At 42.3% G+C, this 8184-nt stretch overlaps 1 pseudogene; it reads left to right on the plus strand.

Moving 5' to 3' along the window:
* Nucleotides 1-452: 452 nt before the first annotated feature.
* LOC134048137 (crooked neck-like protein 1) lies at nt 453-7626 on the plus strand (annotated as a pseudogene).
* Nucleotides 7627-8184: the final 558 nt, after the last annotated feature.

The following is an 8184-nucleotide window of genomic DNA, read 5'->3' on the forward strand; positions in this document are numbered from 1 at the left end:
AAAGTGTTAAGTGCCAGTTAACACTCATTAATTATGTTACAGCCATTTGTTTCACTTGCCTTTAATTATCATTTCCACACTCTATGCTTTGTGAGACATAAGTGAAAAGGGTTACTGCCTTTTAACAATATCAAGTTATATTAGTTTAAGTACATTTGAAAATATCTTCGCAGCTTTCAGTTAAAACACGAGTAGTCATTTTATTGTAGATGCAGAATTTTACAACAGTTTTCTTTCAAGAAGGTTTAGGATTTTAAAATATTCTGCCATATATTATAGCTCCATATGGTACACTGATTTCACAGCTCTGTACTTAGGAAACAATTTTGTTCCTGAGTTTTCCAAGTATTTACATAAATAGATTGTACTGTACATTTGTCTCTTAAAATAGCTTTTTACTCCTTGTTGCAGCCAATCTTCCCTACTGAAATCAGTGATGATACTTTTAGCTCATGTCCTACTTGCCTGAAGAGAACTGCTTTGAGGCCTGTGTGGTTACTGGGTATATGAAGGTACTGGAAACAAATCACAAAGCAACTCTAATTAACCCCTGTGGAATCCTTCTTGTGCCCCTTGTTTCCACTTGCAAAACTGCACATTTCATACCTTTTTTAATGGTGGTTTGGACCTAATTTAAAAATTTTTACAATATAGAGGAAAAAACTTTAAATATACTCTCATTGTGGTTTTTAAGCTTTTTATATAGTTTGATACTGTACAGCCTATTTCTTAAATGCAAATCTAGCACCTGTACAGCAGGCTTCTTTTGGGGTCCTTCATACCAGCTCTGAATAACCTGCAGTTGTTGCTGCACACATCACAATTTGCCAAGAATGACTTCCACATTAGCCTACACTTTCTTCCCTGGGTAGTTTGAGCTTATCTGGGTATTTTGTTTACAGGAAACGGACTAAAGCTGATCCCCTAGCTAGCAGTGGGCATAGCCTTTATTTACAGATGGATCTCAAACCATAGTGTTTGTTGTGCTGACTGTAGTACAAAAAAAAAAGTCTTAATATGTGACCCTTGAAACTGAAAAATAATTTCTTTGAAATAAAGATGAACAGCTGTAATCACAGATTATCATTAGAATTGTAAAGAATTTTTAATCCTTAAAATGTACAACATTTAAGGGGAAGAAAGAAAGAAAGGGGAATAGAGTTTCTTCAACACACCCCAACTTCAACCCTGTCTCCTGTTTAAAAATAACTTGATTAGCTTTTATCTTAGACCCACAGGGCTGCATGTACCCTGGTTCCAGAATGTACTTCAAATGGAAAGAATGAAAATGGGCTTTATTTTTAAATGCACTACATGCAGAAAATAAATGTTGAAAAATCTAGATAATTTTTACTTGAAAATTTTGAAATATTTAATGAAAACATTTGTCAGATTTTATTTAATTCTCATTGATCTCAGGATTAAATATCTCACCATGACCTATAGGACACACAATGCTATTTGTGACAGTTTGTTAGTTTCAGATTCTTTCAACAAGTAATACGTAGTTTTACACAGGTCATTCTAATCTAGATAACTTGTAAATGCTAAGTTTTCATGACTGAGTTTTCTTTTTTAGGTACATTTATCCATGTGCTAAAAATAATATGATCCCTACTCTTTCCCAAGTTATGTTGCCTTTGAACAGTAAAGCAGTACTAATAACAGGAAGCCTGCAGAGCCCAAGTCTGTGAAGAAGAGGCAAAATTGAAGAAGCTCCCAAAAGGCTTGAGTAATACTTCAGTCTCTGTCATAGCCTTGTGATTACGTGGTCAGAACACCGCTGCCTTTTGGCTACCCCAGAGCACACCAGAGCTCCCACAACCAGTCCTGGCTTTTGAGCATAACTGGTTCCAATATTGCCTGGAGTGTTGGAAAACCAATCTGCCTACACAGCCCATGGCAGGCTGGGGGTCAGTTAGTGAGCTGTGCTTTAAGAAATGAGTCTGAACTATGAGAGCCATATTTCCCCTTTCAGTATAATCAACTTCACTGCAGAGAAAAACTAACTGGGTAGACTGCTGGGTATCACAGTACAGAAAGCTGACACTTCTAGGAAAAAAAAAAAAGTATTGGTTTGGCAGTCTCAATCCAGCTGAAGCTGATGTTGTGGCCATTCAACCTTTTGGGGGCATTCGTGAAAAATGTCCCATTTCATACTAGTGCAGTATTTAAATACCATTAGGCTATTTCCACTGTGTCCATACTAAATTCATACATTTCTAGGAGCATGCTGATTTTACACATCTGTCTTGGTTTGAAAGACAGATGTCTCCCAAGGAAGGCTGCCCTAAAATGGAAAATGTAAACCCCCTCCCTCCAAATTATTATAATTTTGAATTTAAGGGGCTCTCAGGCAAAGATAAGGGAATAGGAATAACAGTTCTTTATTAGGAAAATTAAAATAAAAATGCTGTAATACAAAAAAACCACAAAGTCAGAATACAACCTGACACCCAGTCAGGGTGTTGGTAGCAGTCCAGTTAAATTGTGGCTGCAGTCCTCCTGCAGTGGCAGATGGGGTTCTGTTGAAGCAGTGATCCTGTAGAAGGGCGTCATTTTCCTCTGAAGGTCCAGTGGTGATGAAGATTGGCCCCAGTCTTCCTCTGGAATCCAGTGGAAAAAGGCTGCTGTGGTGTTCCAAATCTCAGATACTTATCCAGGCAGGAATGCTTGGCTCCCTCCCCCTGGGTGGAACATCTCACCATGGGATGATGTAATTTTGTCAGTTATGCAGTGGGACTCAAGGGCCCATTAACAGAAAACACCTCCTGGAGGGAGGATGGGTGTGGAAGAGATAAAGAGAACTGCCCCACCTGGTTTTAAACAGCTGGTGATAGAATACATACTTCTGGTTACATCTTGCATTGCAACCAAAGACAACTCCATTGTACCCATATCTGCAGTACCCTCTGCTAGCACTGAATGCTCCTTAGAAATGACAAATTCACTTCACACACACTGACCAGGAAAAGACCAACAGCATTAATTTTTGGGATTTCTAACTCATTTTTACCATTTGTTATAGTAGCTTAGACTATCTGAGTAAATGATCTAATATGAAGAATGGATTGTGATGAAAATTGTACAAGTAAACCTACAGCCAACATGAAAACAAAAGTGACTGTGATTCCCAATTCCTGCAAGTTCTCCAAGGACCTGTCTGCATTTACAGAGATGATGGCAGTGGCACAGGAAAGTTGGGTTTAATGCTGTTCCTGACTCTTCATTGACCACAGATATACCAATGTGCACTTAAAATGCACGAGAGTATTTTGTCTGCTATAGATAAGATGATCCAAAAGCATCTACAAATTCCAATGGTATATTGCAATAATTGTTGGAATAAATCAGCTGAAACTCCATTTTCTTGATGCAGAAAGCCAATTCTTTATTCACAAAGCTCATATTTATAGGAAATATCAGAAGGCAGTGTGTTAAACCTAATGGGTCTGCAATACAGTGAAACTTGGTTCATCTTATGAATAATGCCTATTATAAAATCAGTAAATTCACATCATATAATCAATATATCAGCAATAACCATCTTAGGAAGTTGAGATAACACCTTCTAAACAGTCATGTACCCATGACAGTAAAATGAAACAAAGGAAATACTGAAACAGCTTACAATCAATAGCAGCCATAATGTAGAATCATCACTGAACTCTTCTGTTTTATCAATTGAAGATAAAACAGCAGAGATTGTAATGAGCAATATAATCTTCAACAAAATCAAGGGTGAACACATTGTATCTTCTTTATCCACTAACAGGTGTTTATCAGTGTTACAGCTGTTTTGGTCAGAATTGTCTTGTCTCTTAAAAGAAAGCAACTACATATCTTTCAATGTAGAAAAGTAATATTTTACTGTCTTAGATTGCAATGCAAGATGTAACCAGAAGTATGTATTCTATCACCAGCTGTTTAAAACCAGGTGGGGCAGTTCTCTTTATCTCTTCCACACCCATCCTCCCTCCAGGAGGTGTTTTCTGTTAATGGGCCCTTGAGTCCCACTGCATAACTGACAAAATTACATCATCCCATGGTGAGATGTTCCACCCAGGGGGAGGGAGCCAAGCATTCCTGCCTGGATAAGTATCTGAGATTTGGAACACCACAGCAGCCTTTTTCCACTGGATTCCAGAGGAAGACTGGGGCCAATCTTCATCACCACTGGACCTTCAGAGGAAAATGACACCCTTCTACAGGATCACTGCTTCAACAGAACCCCATCTGCCACTGCAGGAGGACTGCAGCCACAATTTAACTGGACTGCTACCAACACCCTGACTGGGTGTCAGGTTGTATTCTGACTTAGTCTGCTTGAGCAGCAAATTTTTTTTGTGAGCTTATTATTTCTAAAGTTTAAAGCATTGCTACAGATAAAATTCATGGTTATAGGACTTAGTTTAGAACTTAAAATTAATTGCTGCAAATAATCTTCAGAGGAGAACAATCGGTCAGGTCTGGAGCGTGGCCTGCGTGCACGGCTGCAGCAAAATACCATCCACAGCGGCTGGGAAGCAGCGCATCCCCAAAGTGGTGAAGGTGAAAAACAAGGCACCCGCTGAAGTTCAGATCACTGCAGAGCAGCTTCTGAGAGAGGCAAAGGAGAATGAGCTTGAGCTTCTCCCACTGCCTCCACAGCAGAAGATCATAGATGTTGAAGAGCTAAATGACTATAAACTCCAGAAGAGGAAGACTTTTGAAGATAACATAAGAAAGAACATGACTGTCATCAGTAATTGGATAAAGTACACACAGTGGGAGGAAAGCCTGAAGGAAATCCACAGAGCCCGTTCCATTTACGAGCGTGCCCTGGATGTGGACTACAGAAATGTCACCCTCTGGCTGAAATATGCTGAGATGGAGATGAAGAACCACTGGGTAAACCACATCTGGGACCAGGCCGTCACCATCCTGCCCAGGGTGAACCAGTTCTGGTACAAGTACACGTACATGGAGGAGGTGCTGGGGACTGTTGCAGGATCACGCCAGCTATTTGAACGGTGGATGGAGTGGCAGCCATAGGAGCAAGCCTGGCATTCCTACATCAACTTTGAACTGAGATACAAGGAGGTGGACAGACCACAAAGCATTTATGAGAGATTTGTCCTCATTCATCCCAATGTGAAGCACGGAATCAAGTACGTGTGCTTTGAGCAGAAGCACAGCTACTTTGCCTGCACCAAGAAGGTCTTTGAGAGGGTGGTGGAGTTCTTTGGGGAGGAGCACATGGATGAGCAATTTTACATGTTGTTTGCCAAGTTTGAGGAGAACCAGAAAGAATTTGAAAGAGTGAGGGTTATATACAAGTATGCCTTGGATAGAATTCCAAAGTAGGATGCCCAGAACCTCTTAAAGAATTACACCAGCTTTGAGAAGAAATTTGGAGGGGAATCGAGGACATCATTTTCAGCAAGAAGAGATTCCAGTATAAGAGGAGGTGAAGGCAAACCCCCACAGCTATAATGCGTGGTTTAAATACCTGAGACTGGTGGAGAGCAACACGGTTGCCGAGACTGTGTGGGAGGTGTATGAGACAGCCACTGCCAACATGCCCCCCATCCAGGAGAAGTGCCACTGGAAGAGGTACATCTACCTCTGGATTAACTATGCACTCTATGAGGAGCTGGAGGCAAAGGATGCAGAGCAAATTAGACAGGTGTACCAGGCATGCCTTGAGCTGCTACCCCACAAGAAGTTTACATTTGCCAAAATGCGGCTGCTGTATGCTCAGTTTGAAATTCACCAGAAAAACCTCCCCCTTGCCAGAAGGGCTCTGGGAACATCCATACGTAAATGTCCAAAAAACAAACTGTTTAAAGGTTACACTGGGATGGAGTTACAGCTGCGTGAATTTGACTGTTGCCAAAAGCTGTATGAAAAGTTCCTGGAGTTTGCACCAGAAAACTGCAGGTCCTGGATTAAGTTTGCTGAGCTGGAGACCATCCTTGTGGACATCGACCGTGCCCAGGCCATCTACGAGCTGGGTATCGGCTAGCCCCGGCTGGACATGCCAAAGGTGCTTTGGAAATCCTACAGTGACTTTGAGCAAGAGCAGTATGAGAAAACCAGGAACTTTTAGAGGTGGTTGCTGCAGCACACACAGCACGTCAGGGTGTGGATCAGCCTGGAGCAGTTTGAGCTGTTGCTGAGGCAGGACGAGAGGCTGCTGGGCTGCCAGCACATCTTTGAGGAGGTCAACAAGGCTATGTGCAGCTGCAAGAAGGAGGAGAGGGTCATGCTGATCAAGCCCTGGAGGAGCTTTGAGGACAAGTTCGACCCCGATGCCACCCGATTCAGGGAATCGTTCCTTTTTGTATGTCTGGAAATCTGACTGAATTCTGTAGGTTCATTAAAATGTTTTTGATTTTCCACTGTTCTTGAGACCGTTGTCCTCACAACTTGCTGGGCCTTTCTCTCCTCAGCAACTCTTAGGCTGCCTCACCTTCTGCAAACTCCCTTTTGGCCACGTCTCCTCTGTGGTTCAGGACTGTGTATCTCCCATGGTTTGGGGACTGTGTTTGAGTTCTGCAACTCACAATTTTGTTCTCACTGGGTACGTGCTTTCTCCCTCTCTGGGACTTGTGTTTGTTTCTATGCGTTCTGTGCCATCTGTGGCCCTGTGCACTCACTGCCCAGTCCTGCAGTTGGCTTGGCTCATTTCACCTTCTTCTTCTGCAACAGGCTGTTTGTCTCACCTTGATCACAGCTTTGGAGTCACCATATGTTGGAATAAATCAGCCAAAACTCCATTTTCTTCATGCAGAGAACCAATTCTTTATTCACAAAGTTCATATTTATAGGAAGCATCAGAAAGCACAGTGTTAAACTGAATTGGTCAGTAATACAGTAAACTGAGTTCATTGGTCTGTAAGGGCTATTGTATATGTCTATCAAATCTCTTCCTAGATATGTTTACATTTTTTCTTTGTGGGTTGTCATGGGATGAATCTTACTGTTTACACAGGTGCATTTGTTTTTCAACCTCAGAATAGATTGTTCTGTTAAATTAATTTCTCATTCTCGAAATAGTTTCATGTGGGAACTTGCAAATTGCTTGTTAGCTGCACTTAGAAGAAATGACAGGCCAGCTTCGGCAATTTTAGCAGAGCGAGGCCTGATTTCATAAGGCCTTTCTTTTATAATTCTTCTACCTGTCCACAATAATGACTGGGTATTTTTACTAAACCCAAGAGAAATTTCAGTCCACGATTCTCCTCATCCACTTATGTGGAACTTGACTCCTCCTTCTTGTCTGATTCGATGTATCTATGGTGTTTTCTGTGCATGTCTTCATTTCTGCCCTCTTCTTTCACTCGAGAGAGGATGAAAGGTCTGCAAGTCTCTGCAGATGGTCATGTGAGCCCTGCGGGGTGGCGGCTCGGAGCTCTTTACGATACCGAGTCTTTTGGCAGCCGGGCTGGGGCTGCGCCAGGATAGCAAGGACCCAGGGGCAGAAATGGTGATGGTTGCTCTGGCCGCATTCTATCCCAGGGGGACCCGGCTCAGTCCCCCCTGGGCCGCAGCAGGCTGGGCTCGGCCCGCTCGGAGCCTCTCCTGGGGCCCGCGGACCCTGGAGCTCGGCCCAGGCCAGCGGCAGAGCAGGGATTTGAGTGATTTGGCTGATGGATTTTTTTGCAGCAGCAACATTTCAGCCGAGCTACCTGGGGCTGTCTGGCTGCGCTGGGGGAAAGCCGCACCCCCCAGGCCCGCAGGGCTCGGGGCTCTTAGCCCTACATCCCGGGCTTTGTTAGTTTTAAAATGCGGATTCAGTGGTGGCCTTCTCAGTGGTTTAATAGGTTGTCAATTCTAAAAATTAATCCCTGATTATTCTTTTTGTCAGACATAGAGGAAGTTCTAAGAAAAAAAAAAATCCGTGAATGTCTCCTTCCTTCCTCACTAAATGTTGTATGTGCAAAACCAGCACCCATGTGAACACTTCACAGAATCTTTGTCATTAAAATACGGTTTGCTTTGTTTTTCACTTGGTACAAAGAATTCTGTGCATTAGCAGCTAACCTGCTGAATTAGGGGAAAAGGCTTGTCTTATTTGTAAAACAAATTTGTCCCTAGAGAAATTCTTACATCATTGATCACAACATTTAGTTTTCCGAACTATTTAAATACAATCCTTCATCTGCAAGGATACCAACAGCACCAGTAGTAAAAAAACAA

This window comes from Cinclus cinclus, chromosome 11 (assembly GCF_963662255.1).
Source record: "Cinclus cinclus chromosome 11, bCinCin1.1, whole genome shotgun sequence".
In the NCBI taxonomy this organism is placed as follows: Eukaryota; Metazoa; Chordata; class Aves; order Passeriformes; family Cinclidae; genus Cinclus; species Cinclus cinclus.